Below are 14,085 nucleotides of genomic sequence, written 5' to 3' on the forward strand. Positions count from 1 at the left end.
ATTTTGTATTCATTGTCTGAGTTTCTTTATTCCAAATGATCTAGTCTTTTCACGATGCTTCCCATTGAATTTATAATTAATTTGATGTATTAATTTCATTTGTAAGATTTCTGCTTGATTTTTTTCACAATTTCTCTGTCTTTATTAAAGTGCTCTTTCAGTTCTTATATTTTCTCATTGATTTCACTCTCTATACCCTCCTTTACTTCATGGATCAGATTAACTATGTACATTCTAATCTCCTTCTTGGGCATTTCTTCTATTGTGTTGTCAGTGGCTTCTCTTATTGGGGCATCTTGGTTTGTGGCATTTTGTTCCCTTGCTTTTTCACATTGTGTGTTTTCCCATCTAGTCATGTAGATCTGAGCAATATAAATTCTCCCATGTAGACCTATAATGTCACAGAAAATATCCAGTTATCCCACCTTTAAGAGGGAGACTGATGTCAGTAGCACCCAGCGCAAACCATATACATCCTCAAATCTAATAGCACCCAGCAAGGCCTCCAACTGCACTCTCACTATAAACAGCAATAATTGGCTCAATCCCTGTTCAAATAACAACAGAAAATTTGCCAAATGGATTTACAATGTCAAATAATAGACAAAGAAAGAAAAGAAATATTGCAGGACATGGAGTTCATGAGGGAGAATGAGAGAAGACAGTAGCAAAAATCCACAGGAACAATGAAAGATGAACCAACACAGATTGGTTGTTATGTGGAGAAAAGTTAGAAAGGGAATCTAGGAAGACGGTGTGGGGAAGAATACATGTGAAGAGAAGAAAAAAGTATTTAAAAATTTAAGACTATATGTATTATACAGCAGAACCTCAAAGCACCATGCATACATTACTGTCTTCAACAAATTGATGCACGAAAAACACCCTGCTCCAAATATTTGCATCCTGCTCAATGTCAGAGAAGAAAAAAATAAAAATAAAATTAATCTCAGTGGAAAACTGAACAACTGTCTCTGCCAAAGTCCAAAAGCTTCACAGCCCCTGTCTCTGACTTCCCAGAAGACTGCCTGGCCCAGACAGGGCCTGGAAGACCCAGTCACTATCTCACCATTCTGGGGTTCAGATGTCTTGGGTTTGGCCATGTTTTAATCCCAAGATTTTAATGTCACTGGAATTTGGAGAGAGACCACCAGGGATGAGCAGTCCTGAGAGACAGTAACTAGATAGCAGCAACCCATGCTCCCAAGAGGAAGACCCAGGTGCAGCCAAAACTGTAGGCACTCAGACACTAAATCTTCAGTTCCTGGCCAGTGTCCCCAGACAGGGGTGGTTGCAACCCAAAATGGAAGTGGTAGCAAACACACTGGCACCCCAAACAAACCCCAGGCTATGGATGGTGTCTCAAAATGGATGTGACCACGTGTAACTAAAATTGGAGTCTACCTGTCAGCAGAGTTCTTGATAGAAGTGAAAACAGTAGTTGCAGGAGTATGTGGGAGCAGGCAGGGGTTCAGCAGCTGTAGTCATTGGTGGCATTGCCAGCAGTTGGGAGAACTGCAGAAGCAGTGGAGGTGGGGAGCAGCTGCAGCAAGACCCAGAAAGGAGACCTCCAGGGAGTGACAGTGGCTTTGGCAGCAATAGCATCACCAGTAGCAGCAGCAGCAGCAGCAGTGTAGATGCCAGTCGGTATTCAAGGCAGCATGGAGGGCGGAAGAACTCTGGACGAGGACGACTGTGACAGTGTCAACAGCAGCAGGATCAGGAGAAAAGAACTCTGGGCACCTGTGGTGGTGGTGTCAGGGGCAGCTGTGCCCCAAGAGAAAACCTCTGGGCAATGGCAGCGGTGCCCATGGCAGTGGTGCCCACTGCAGTGGCACCCAGGGAAAAGACCTCCAGCTCCATAGCAGTGTGAGCAGCAGTGGCACCTGGAGAATACATATCCAGGTGCCTGTGGCAGTGGCTTCAGAGGCAGCTCTGTCCCAAACCCCAGAGAGGACCTCCAGGTGGAGGAGTCTGTGGAGACGTGGGCTGCCATGCACCAGAAAAAACACACTGATTCCTACTTCTTAAGGGATAAAGGTATTAAAGGACAAAGATATTATTATGTAAATATCAAATTAAAACAAAATTGCAATATAAATCTTTAAAATATCATATTTTACTTACACATTTTATATACATCATCATGATGTAGTTATAAAATATTGATACCCTAGTCCAGAAATAGTGATATGTACTCTTTATGCCTATCTGTGGTGAAGTTCTGAGAAAAGTAAGAGAGTAGATGGTCAATTTCAAAGAAAAATTTAATCTCTCTTCCAAAGTTCTTAAAATTTTGTTATGTTACCTGTTTTAAGGCCAGTGTTCTACTAACATTTATTATATGTAGAATATATGTTACAATAAAAAAATGCAGCCATGTGATGTAATAAATAACCTTTTCTATACATTTAGAATGACTTTGTAGGACCAATGATACTTGTAGCTGCCACTTGAGGTATACTTTGAGTTGGAGGGACATATGTCCTAATAAGAGGTGGGTACCATGAACTGCCAATCCCACCCCTCCTCAAAAGGAAGAAGAGAAAATTTAATATCATAAACCTGATTTAAGATCACATGTAAGGTAAAAAGAAAAAGTACAAGAGATTCCTACATTGGTCATCATTTATGGACACCTTGGAGCAGTTGATAACAATCACAAAGTTTTGGGGAAAGCAAAGGCTTGGAACCAGAGAGATCTGTATTAAAACTTTGCCCTGCTTCTCAACAACCCTTTGTTAACCTCTCTTGCTTAGACTAGTTCAATGCCCTTCAGAATAGTCCTGTTGATCCCATTACCCATTCTAATACATCCTCTACAATACTATCATGATTAATTTAAAAGAATCTGGCTATAGAGCTCTCTGCTTCAAGGTCATACTCAAAAATATTAGCAAGGTCTTTATTCTCTTAAAGCTCTCCTCAAGCTGATATAATTTCTTTCTTTGCCTTACCTGCCATCTCTTCTTACTTACTCCACAACCCCCAGCCTTGGTCCCGACAATGATTCCATTCATGGCCTTTCACAACCCAGAATCATCACTGTTCCCTTGACTGGTATATGTAAATCTTCTTCATTGTCTTGATCCATCTGTGCTCCCATAACACTCACAACTGGGTAATTGATAAACAGGAGAAATTTATTTCTCAAAGTTATAGGAAGTTCACGATCCAGGTGCCAACAGATCTAGTCCTCATCATCTAGTGAGGACTACTCTTTTCTTTAAGGTGGCACCTTGTAGCTGTATCCTCTGGAGGGAACAAACCTGGAGCCATAACAAAACAGAAAGACAAAAGAGGCTTTATTATAATGGGACTTACCTCATGTGTATGGGTAAAGCCCTTGTGACCTAATAATCTCCTAGAAGTCCCACCCATTAATACTATTTCCTTGTACATTAGGTTCCAACAAGTTAAATTTGGAAGGACACATAAATTTAAAGCATAGAATTTACTCAGCAAATGCTTGTTCATCCTTTAAGGTCCAAAACTATCTGTTCTTCACCAGCAAGTCTGCCCTAACTCCCCTAGACAACTCTCACTTCTTTGTAATACAATAATATTTTATTTAAGTAACTTCCTGTGCTGCAATGCCCTACAATTATGTCTACCTACCAATCTCCAACCTCTGATTCCCATTCTCACTTCCTCTCCCTGATACCCACTGAAACCATAAGCACCTCTAAGGATCTTAGGACCCACCCCTCAAGTGCATTTTAGCTACCAAGCATACTACAAATGTTTACCAAATAAAAATATGAATAAAAGAATAAGTGAATGAACGAATGAAAATTCCTAGGATCTAGGAAGTTTGATGAATGAGATTCATGACAATCACAGGAAAAGAAAGGAGATGAGTTTGGATGTGATTTCATAAAGTGATAGAATATGTACTTTTTGTATGTTATTTAAGGGTTCAAAATGGCAATGAATAATCAATACAGACAGTATTTAGAGGCATAAAGGTAAGGCATTATATACCCTAGAGGATGGAATTACTCTTTTTAAGCCATTACTATCTTGATAGGTCAATATAATTTTGGCACACACAAGAAGGCAGAAAATAAGAGCTATGTATCTGCCAAACAGTATCAAAGTACATAACTTAGTAAGTGGTGTCAACTTCTGTTTCTCTCTAATCCCATTTATCAAAATCCTACTTAGTGGGAGAATTAAAGTTATAATATATCTAAATAGCTCTTGCCAAAGTGTAGGTCAATGCTTCCAAAAACAAAACAAGGCTATATAAATTAGCCACCTGATTTCACAAAAGAAAATAAAAATTTTATTTGACACATTTGCTGGACAGAAAACAATGTAAACACATTGCAAATAAGCACATTAAAATATATATAAAGGCAGATATTTACCAAAGAACTTAAAAGGAGAGGAACTAACTTGGAATTCCAAAGGAAGCAGTGTAAAGAGAAAAGAATCACTACAATCAGACTGAAGTAACCCTTGAAACACTGCATATTCATAGACATAACAGAAAGAGTTGAAAGAAATAGAAGCAAGATCTTCAAATGCAAACATGAATGAAACAATGTTAAAATGTTAGAGCTTTATAGTTATTCACAGGGTTGAGTTCACCCAGACTATCTCATACATTCATGGAATTAGATTTCTGTTCATGATCTGCCTTCTTTCCCTCTCCCTTTTCCTTCCTGTCCTCCCTCTCCTTTCTCTTATCCCATTCTCTACTCTACTAGACTTACTTTCACTAATCTATTTAATTATATTTGGTTCATTTTATCTATGTTTAAAGTGAAGTTTCCTGTAGGTTGCTTATATTTACACATTACTTGATTTTTAAATAATTCATTCTGCAGTGCCTCCCTTCCCCATTCCTCTCTTTCAATCTCCTTCTTCAACATTATTGATCTTCTCCTTATGTTTATATTATCCAATATCCTTCCCCTCCCCCTTTCCTTTATTTTAGTGTAACTTCTACATATGAGAGAAAACATTCAACCTTTTAGTTTCTGAGTTTGGATTATCTTACTTAGCATGATATACTCCATTTCCATCCAGACACCCACAAATGCCATAATTTCATTATTTTTTATGGCTCAGTAGAATGCCATTGTATATATATGCCAGAGTTTCTTAATCCATTCATCTATTGATGGGCATCTGGGTTGATTCCATAATTCAGTTATTTTGAATTTTCCTACAATAAATTTGTGGTGTCTATATTGCTATAGCTATAGTATTCTGATTTTAGGTCTTTGGGGAAAATACAAAGGAGTGGAATTGCTGGATCATATGATGGATTCATCACTAGATTTTTGTGGAATACTGCTTTCAAGAGTGGTTGTACTAGGCTACAGTCCCACCAAAAATATACAAGTGTAAGTTTCTCCCAACAATGCCATCAGCATTTATTATTGTTTGTATTCTTGATCATAGCCATTATGACTAGAACGAGATGAAATCTTAGAATGGTTTTGATTTGTATAAAATGCTAATTTTTACAAGTCAGAATTGGTTGAGGGAGTTAAGTGGATCACAAAGTAGTTAAAATGCAAATTACTATGAATGTCATTGACTCAGGAGGCCTGAAAAAATAATAGAAGTGGGGATTTAAATAATATCCAAAAATTTCTAATTAGGAATTCTTTACAGAACTTTGACCATTGAAGTAAATATAAACACTCCAAAGGGTGTAGGAAGGCTCTTGGTGACCTGGACCTAACTATAGGTATGTACTAGTTAGAAATGTTGGAAACACAGACAGTAGTATTCATTGATTCTTAAAGAAATTAGAAATGAGAAGCCTAATTGAGACAAAACCATAAGGAGTTGAAGCCTCCCTCCTAACGTGTGAAAAAGAGTATATTATTGGTATAAAGATAAGACCTTGAACTAAATTCATAATATTGTACAAAATTATATTTCTATAATGGTAACACAAGCTTATCATCTTTGACAATCATAACTTAACTTGTACTCTCAAGTTTTCTGACAAAATCACCTACTTATAAAGTAAACTTGCTTGATTTTGGTTGTTTACAGTTGACACGCACTGATGACATGATTATATTTGAGCATACTACAGATTACTGATAGAATATAGTTGGGCATTAAGTGCTTGTTATTTCTATTAGCCAAAGGGTGAGATCAACTCTGAGCATTATGAAAGTATTTCAAAATTATCGGAAATAGAATAGTTTCATTTGCATGTTTTAATAATAAGGGGAAATCCTTAAAACCACAAATCATATCAAATAAAACATGAACTTCCAAACAATATTGATAAGTAACAATTCATTGAAAAAATGTATTTAGTGATTCTGATTTTTTATGCCTTTTCTCTCATTGATGGGTCCCTCCCGGAAGTGATAATCTACTTCTATGTAACCCTTAGTTTATAGTATTCAACTTCTGGCCTGCTTTTCCTAAAATAAAACAGCAAAAATAAGAAGTTACATTTTTAAAGTTCATAATTTTATACCTCTATTTATAAAACAAAATTATATGAACGATGAGTAAAAGTCTTATTAATCAACTAATGAATTTCAATATTGCATCCTTTATTTTTAAATAAATATAGTAATAATAGTGGTCAAGAACCTGGACTCTGACCATTCTACCTAGTCTATAGACAAATCCAATATCTTCCATTTACCAACTCTGTGACTTTTAAAAAAACTTAACCCTTCTGTTCTTGGTTTACCTAACAGTAAAATAATTGGGACTAATAATAGTACCTATCTCACAGAGTTGTTCTGAGTTAATCAAATTAACATAACTGCAAGGCCAATGTAGCTAAAGTGCTTAGAGAGAATCCAGAATATAGTAAACTGTGTACATGTTTGCTATTGTTATTTATATCTGTAAGTGGAGCCCAGAAAAGTTTTGTGCACATTTAATTTTAACTGAATTTTTCTTTTAAAATCTTTTCTATTCATGCCTTTAAAATCTCACACATATATAGACTTTGCTTTTCCAGAAATTCTGCAACTTTTGCCTGGTTAATAAATATTTCCAATGGCAAAGGACATGGATAGAAGTTATTTTACTCTCTTTCCTAATTCAAGAAACACAACTGGGACTGGAATTGTAGCTCAGTGTGAAACCACTTGCCTAGTATGTGTGAGGCACTGGGTTTGATTCTCAGCACTGCATATAAATAAAAATAAAGTTCCATTGACAATTTAAAAAAATATTTTAAAAATAATCACATTTGAGTTAACTTTTAGGGCAATCTGGAATTCAGAACATTTGTCAAATAAAAAAATAGAATTATAAATTACTGTTAGACTATGATTGTTAAAAATTTTCAGTTGGTTTTTGTCTCCATTTGTCTTCAGCTTACCCTGTACTTAAAAATTAGGGGAAGAGGTCAGTAAAATGGCTCCCAAAGCAACAGAAGTTGATATAACTGAACACCAATTTACCTTTTCACTACCATAGTAATAGAACAGGTTTTTGGAGCACATAAAACCGTTTCTGCCATTCATATCTCAAGAACCTGTGAAATGCAATAAAAGGAGAGAAATAAAATTTTAGATAACACACATTTACATGCAAATATATGGCCATGTCATTCCAGAAAAGAAAAAAAAATATTAGTTAATATAACTTCTATGGTTCCTTTTAGCTCTAACATTCTATGACTAATTAATATGTATCTTCTATTCCAAGATACAAAAAAGAAAAACAACATTAAAAATCCCAATAAGGTTAAAAGGAATAAGATGAAGCAGAGAAGGTGCTGCCGCTCTTTCATGATCAGCTCCCTCTCAACCAACCTTCCCTGACAAAGACAGTTGCAGGTAGGTGTCTGATGTGTAGTCTTGAAGTAATTGATTCATCTGGGTTTTGGTTTCTTATCTGTTATAAAAAAAAATGGTGGGGGAAGCTGACCTACGTTATTTCAATTAAATCTTTCAGATTGAAAATGTAGCTTAAGAAAGTTCAGAAAAGCAAATGGAATAAAACAGAAGGACTCAAAGGGACTAGTCAAGAGATAAGCAGGACATTAATGAGGAGACTTTCTACCCTTCATTTCCCATACCAAAATACCACCTTCATATTTCATTTCTATTGAACTTTGGTGCTGAGAGAATGTGACCATCTGGTCAACTCTCAATTATCATGGCTGATGGAGAGGATCACTGAAACTAATAAAAACTCTGGCAGACAAGATGCCAGGTTTGACTTGAACCAGTCCTGGTATGTGCCAGGTCAGGTACAGGAGAGCCTGCTGCTTGGCTGGGTGGGATAACAGTAAGAAATCCCATCCTTAAGAACGGTCATGGCCCACAGCTTTACTAGATGTGTTAAACAACACCTGAATAATTCATAAACAGCCCAGGGTGACAACTAAAAACCTGACCTAATGTTTTGTTATTTAAAATTATTTAAAGCTAAAAGCTACATTATTTTATGGTTTGGATAATGTCATCCAGATTTTCTTATAGTTCTAAACTTTCTACTTAAAGAGCATATAGGCTACACATGGATACTGCATGTATACTGCAGTATGGTCTATGTTTTATCTAAGCAGAAAACCATTTTCAGATTTTTCATTGCAATTTTACAGTTTACCTTTTCTGCATTTTTCAACATAGCCAAGCTTCAGGATGAAAGGAAGGTTCAGTGCTGTGACTGACTGAAACTGTTTCCTGTGGTAGTGGAGTGGGGAAAAATGAGGTATGTTATGGTTTGGATGTGAGATGTCCCATAAAATCTCACATGTGAGGCAATGCAAGAAGTTTTGGAGGAGAAATGATTGGGTGATAGCCTTAACCTAATTAGTGAATTAATCTCTGATGGGATTAATTGAGTGATTTAGTGGTAACTGGAGGCAGGTGGGTGTGACTGGAGAAAGTGGTTAATTGAGGGCATGGCCATTGGATGGAGGATATATATTTTGTATCTGGGGAGTAGCGTCTTTCTGCTTCCTGGTGGTGTGAGCTGCTTCCCTCCACCACACACTTCCACCATGATGTTCTGCTTCACCTCACCTCAAATGGAGTCAGCCTTCTACAGATAAAATGTGAGCACTCAAATAAACTTCTCTTCCTCTACAATTGTTCTTGTCAGGTCTTTTAATCACAGCAGTGGAAAAAGCTGATTAAATCATGGTGGATAATCCATTTTAGAAAACACAAGTACCAGATCTCATTAGATTCAGTGTACATTTAATTACTAATACTTTTTAACTTCCCATTAGTCCCTCTTGTCCTATAAATCTTAAGATCAAAAAAAGTTCTACCTTCCTACATATTAACATATTATGGTCCCAAATACTGAAATGCTCTGCAGTTGAATCACCTTGAAATGGTGATACTTTTCAATTTATGTTTCTATAAGGGCAGAACTTAGAATCTATTAATGAGTAAATGCAATGAATCCCTGAAAGAAAGATCAGGAATTTTTTAAAAAATCATATAATTCTTCACATTACTATTGAATTAACTCTGCAAGAATTTCAATGAATTGACTGTTACTTACATATCCTTTTTCCTACCAAGTAAAACATAAAATTATTTTTTCCAAAATCAAATACTAAACTTTATATTTCTGAGTCCATATCAAATATTCTGTCTCCCTGATTGTTTTTGTAGAAAAATCTTACAGACATTCAAGTAAGTGAGTATGCTTTAGGTTTTTCTAGAGAAAAGAATCTAAAAACTGGATTGATCTGAGAGAACAATCAAAAGCAAATATGAAATCCCTATAAAAATTTAAGATTGAACCTAAAGTTAAGTGAAATTAGAAATTTGTTTATTCATGGTGATGAGTGATAGGTAACTCAATAATTTCACAAGGGTGCAACATTTTTATAAACTTCATTAGAAATATAATAGTTATCCCTTGCATTTTACTACAACTCTAACAACTGAAAAACACTAAACTAATGAAAGATTCTATGGAATACATCCAATGGAACTAGTTTTAATACAGCATCTGATAGAAAATGTGTTTTGCAGAAATTTACTATATACAAGTTCATCACAAAATTTTATCACGTTTTTTTTTTTTAATTCTGCGTATTTCAGTACTGTAGGCACAAAGTCTTAAATTTTTTTCCTGATGAAATAAACCTTAAATTTAAAGCACTAATTTAAGTTCCCTGTTGGATTAATTTCAATCAGTATTGTGATAGTGGTGATAGTGGTTCTGATTTAATTCACTGAGAGTTAAAAGCTGTTTACATACAGAATAAACAATTTCTAAGTCTTAAAAAAATTATTTTGAAGAAATTGGTACTTTTAGCATAGCTTTCAAGTTTTAAAAAAATTACTCATAGAAAAATATAGGAGGACAGGGAAAGAGAAGAAAGAGGCGGGTGTTAGATTTTATTAGGGTTAATATAAACATAACTTGAGTGTTTTATTTAAGAAAAATGTTGGTTAAATCTCTACCTGATTAACCATATTTGATGTCATAAGCAATACTTATTTTGATTCTAAATTTATATTTCTAATACAAAATATATTTTTCATTCCTTGGGAGAAGGAAAGCAAAAAGTTAAAAAGACATTTTCAATTGAACTTTTATTTTTTAAATAATTATTGGTATTTTCCAATATTTAGAATATGCTTAATAGATCTGTGAAATTTTCAAACACTACATCAATAATAATCCCCTTAAATACTTTATATTTTTAAGTCCTCAGAAGAACCATTTGATTTGTATAACACCATAAACATATAAATACTTACTACTTTTCAATGTCTATAAGAAATTAGAAATTTGCTACAAGATATGTTTTACTTTTTTGCTACAAGATTGTTTAAAAATGAATTCTCACATCATTTAAACTCATCCCACTATACCTACAATGAAAAACAATATTTTACCACCGAAGAAGTCTCAGATTGATCCAAATAATTAAAATTCTATAAATATACATGAATAATAATAATATATCATAAAAAAGAAGTTAAGGGTAGCACAATTCTATCTAGCAGGTAACATGAAGAACTGATAAACATTTTCTATGCACAATTACATTAGCTCACTGTGAGGAACTGAAAACACATCCAATTATGCAACATGCCAGTGAATTCACAATTACACTATTAGACCTGTTACACTATCAAAATTCAAACCCTTGCCCTAAAAATAAATTTTGAATCAGGTCATAGTCCTTTAGCATAATGTAGACATTCAATACATGCTAGCTTTTATTCATTATTATAATTAACCACTATGATGTTACTACAAATGAAACAAGTAATTGAATGGATGCTAATGTAAGACTGTTCTGTTTAGGGAATGTTCATTAGAAAGACAACAAAAAATAATGATTTATGAATATTCAACTTGAGCATGGCAGTTATTATCAAAGTAATTAAAATATTTCTTTGGTGAGTTAAAAGCAATTAATGAATAAATCATATTTTAGCTAAAAGAGAAAAAAATAACCCAAAATCTAGACTGATCTATTTATACTACCAAGAATTACTACATGGGTTTGTTTAAGGGGCCAAAAGTTGTCAGTACCTAACAAAATGAGGAAAGGACAATTTTCTTTATATAAAAGGAACTTGCATTTCTTATATGATAGTTCCACTATTCTAGAGCAGCTGGAAAAAATCAGATATTCAAACTGATACCCATCCTTAGTTGCTTGGGCAACTGAGGAAGAAAGAAGTCTCCTTCCTACATGCAACTTTTACTAGACATGAAACCTTGGGAGAATGAAACAGCTGTGACAAAACTAGAGGGGTACATCAGAAGCATTCAATCAGAAGGCCCAATCTAGACTCCTCTAAACTAGTTCTGGTAGGATATGGAATTTTAAAACTCCAAATCCAGAGTATAACTGACAATGATAAAGTTGGAACACACTTGCTGTAGGCGATCACTCCTTTTGAGAAGTATGTGTTCATGGATGCAGCTACTTTCAAAAAGATCTAAAATCCATCCTGTATCACTGCAATTTAAAAAATGAAAGATGAGAAGGAATTTGTAGAAATTTTAATTGTTTATATCTTGAATTAACTTTTTATTCAGTTTCCTTTCTACCTGCTTGGTTCTTCATATGGGATTGAATATGTATGTTTTACAAGATATGTGATTCAGAAACATTTTCAAAATAGACATCTATTCATCATCCTTTTTCTTTTCCAGTGTTGCAAATGCCTTGTTTATTCTGCAAACAAGGTTCAGAAATGTTACAGACACAGATGCACAGGCTGGGAACGTGGGGTGGTCACATCACACAGCAGGCAGCCTCTGCTGTGCCAAACAACCACCTGGGCTCTGGTGAGCAGGAACTGCATGGTCTCCTCCAGAGGGCCAAGCATCAATCCTTAAGAACCAGGGGCACCTTCACTGGTTGGCCACCTCCTTGCCGCTGAGCACCTCCACGATGGCGAGGGCAAACTCAAAGTTGGTCCTGGGCCCGTGACTGGTGAGGATCAGGCTGTGCTGCTCCATGCAGCTCTTGGAGTAGCTATAGTGACTCCAGTTCATCATTTGTCTTTTGCAAGTGGGTGCATTGTAACTTTGCTTCCAAAACCTATTTCATGAGCCAAAAGAGCCGTAGAGCCTGCACAGATGGCAGCTATGAGGCCCTTCATATTCTGTTCCTTTAGGATCTCCTTTACAGCAGCAGACTCAGATAAGTTCTGTGCACCCAGATTACCTCCTGGTAGAACCACCACATCATATGGTCCCTGCTTTCAAGCATCTTCAAGACTGGCATCAGGACAAATGAAAACAGCAGGGCTACATTGTACTGGATCTTTTCCAGACAGACCTGCAATGGTGACCTTAATCCCAGTCGGTCTCATGACATCTACAGGTATGACTTCTGCTCCTTCGGACAGGACAACAAAGCACCAAAAAAAAAAAAAAAATTAAAAAAAAGCAGTGGCCATCAAAATTTAAGTACATTTTCAGTTGTCATTTTATAATGCCAATATAGTCCTGAAGCATCATAATTTTGTTTAAGGTAATAAAAATATCTCACTTCCAATGTACTTCCAGATGATGCTACTACCTTTATGACATTTCTGCAGATGGGTATAAATGAATACTGGGCTTTAGGAAAACAGTCTATAAATGTGCCTCAGTCCCCAGAAGTATGAGTGACTCAGAAATTATCATTAGTTCACTACTTCACAATTGCACACATAAACTTAGGTGTCATTTCCTAGATTCTAGAGAACAGGCAGAAGATACAAAAATGCAAAGTTTCTGAGCCTCTTTATCTTATTATTCTAAAAGACATTTAAGTAAAAATAACTCACTATTATAACTTCAAAATAAAAAGCAAAACAAGACTACACATGAACAAAGGAAATAAACCTAAATTTAACTTGAAAATTAATGTTTAAAAATACTTTAGTAATATAGCAGATATCCAAATTAGTTTTACATTGATTCTGACTTGAACCCATGCTATAGCTGAAAGACATCTGCAATCAATTCCTAGTTCTATAAATCTGTGACCTTAAATAAGTCACTTGTGCTATCTAGGATCCATTCCCTTTTCTAAAACATGAAAACATATGTTAGTTCATCTTGAAGATTCTACCAATTCTAGAATGCCATAAACTATACACAGACTAATGATTTTCTTGACATTAAAAAATGGCTAATATCTAAAATTGATTTAACTTTCAAATTTATCAATTTTGAAAATGGTTCACATTATTTTTAGAGCAATTGGTCACTTTTTTAAATACTGCATCATTTTACATCATTTACATGGAAAATTTTACATCATTTCAAAAGTTTTATTTCTAGCTAGAAGGTTAGCCTATTGATGTCTGTGAATAATCTAATAATTCTTGTTTCCACATGGGAAACTGGAAATTCAAATCCTTTTATCAGTTTTTTAGTGGGGAAAAAGAAAATTAATATATATTCAGTAGTTATATATTCAATATATATAGAAAACAATGAATTATAAGGAAGTAATATCTCTGAAAGTTGATGAATTTTGTTACTTAAGCATAGTCTTTTCCCAGAGCCTGTTTTCTCACCACCATTTCTTCAGAAGGGATTAACCAAATAGACACTAAGGTTATAAAAAACATTTCCTTTAAAAACAAAGACAGGGGAGGGAAATCCAAGATGGCGGACTAGAGGGAGACTATGTTTTATTGCTCC

General features: G+C 35.0%; 1 pseudogene; it reads right to left on the minus strand.

Annotated features, from left to right (window-relative positions):
- Nucleotides 1-12,297: 12,297 nt before the first annotated feature.
- Nucleotides 12,298-12,803, minus strand: LOC124974526 (Parkinson disease protein 7 homolog; annotated as a pseudogene).
- Between the last annotated feature and the right edge of the window lie 1,282 nt (nucleotides 12,804-14,085).

The sequence above is a fragment of the Sciurus carolinensis genome, unplaced genomic scaffold (genome assembly GCF_902686445.1).
Source record: "Sciurus carolinensis unplaced genomic scaffold, mSciCar1.2, whole genome shotgun sequence".
Classification (NCBI taxonomy): domain Eukaryota; kingdom Metazoa; phylum Chordata; class Mammalia; order Rodentia; family Sciuridae; genus Sciurus; species Sciurus carolinensis.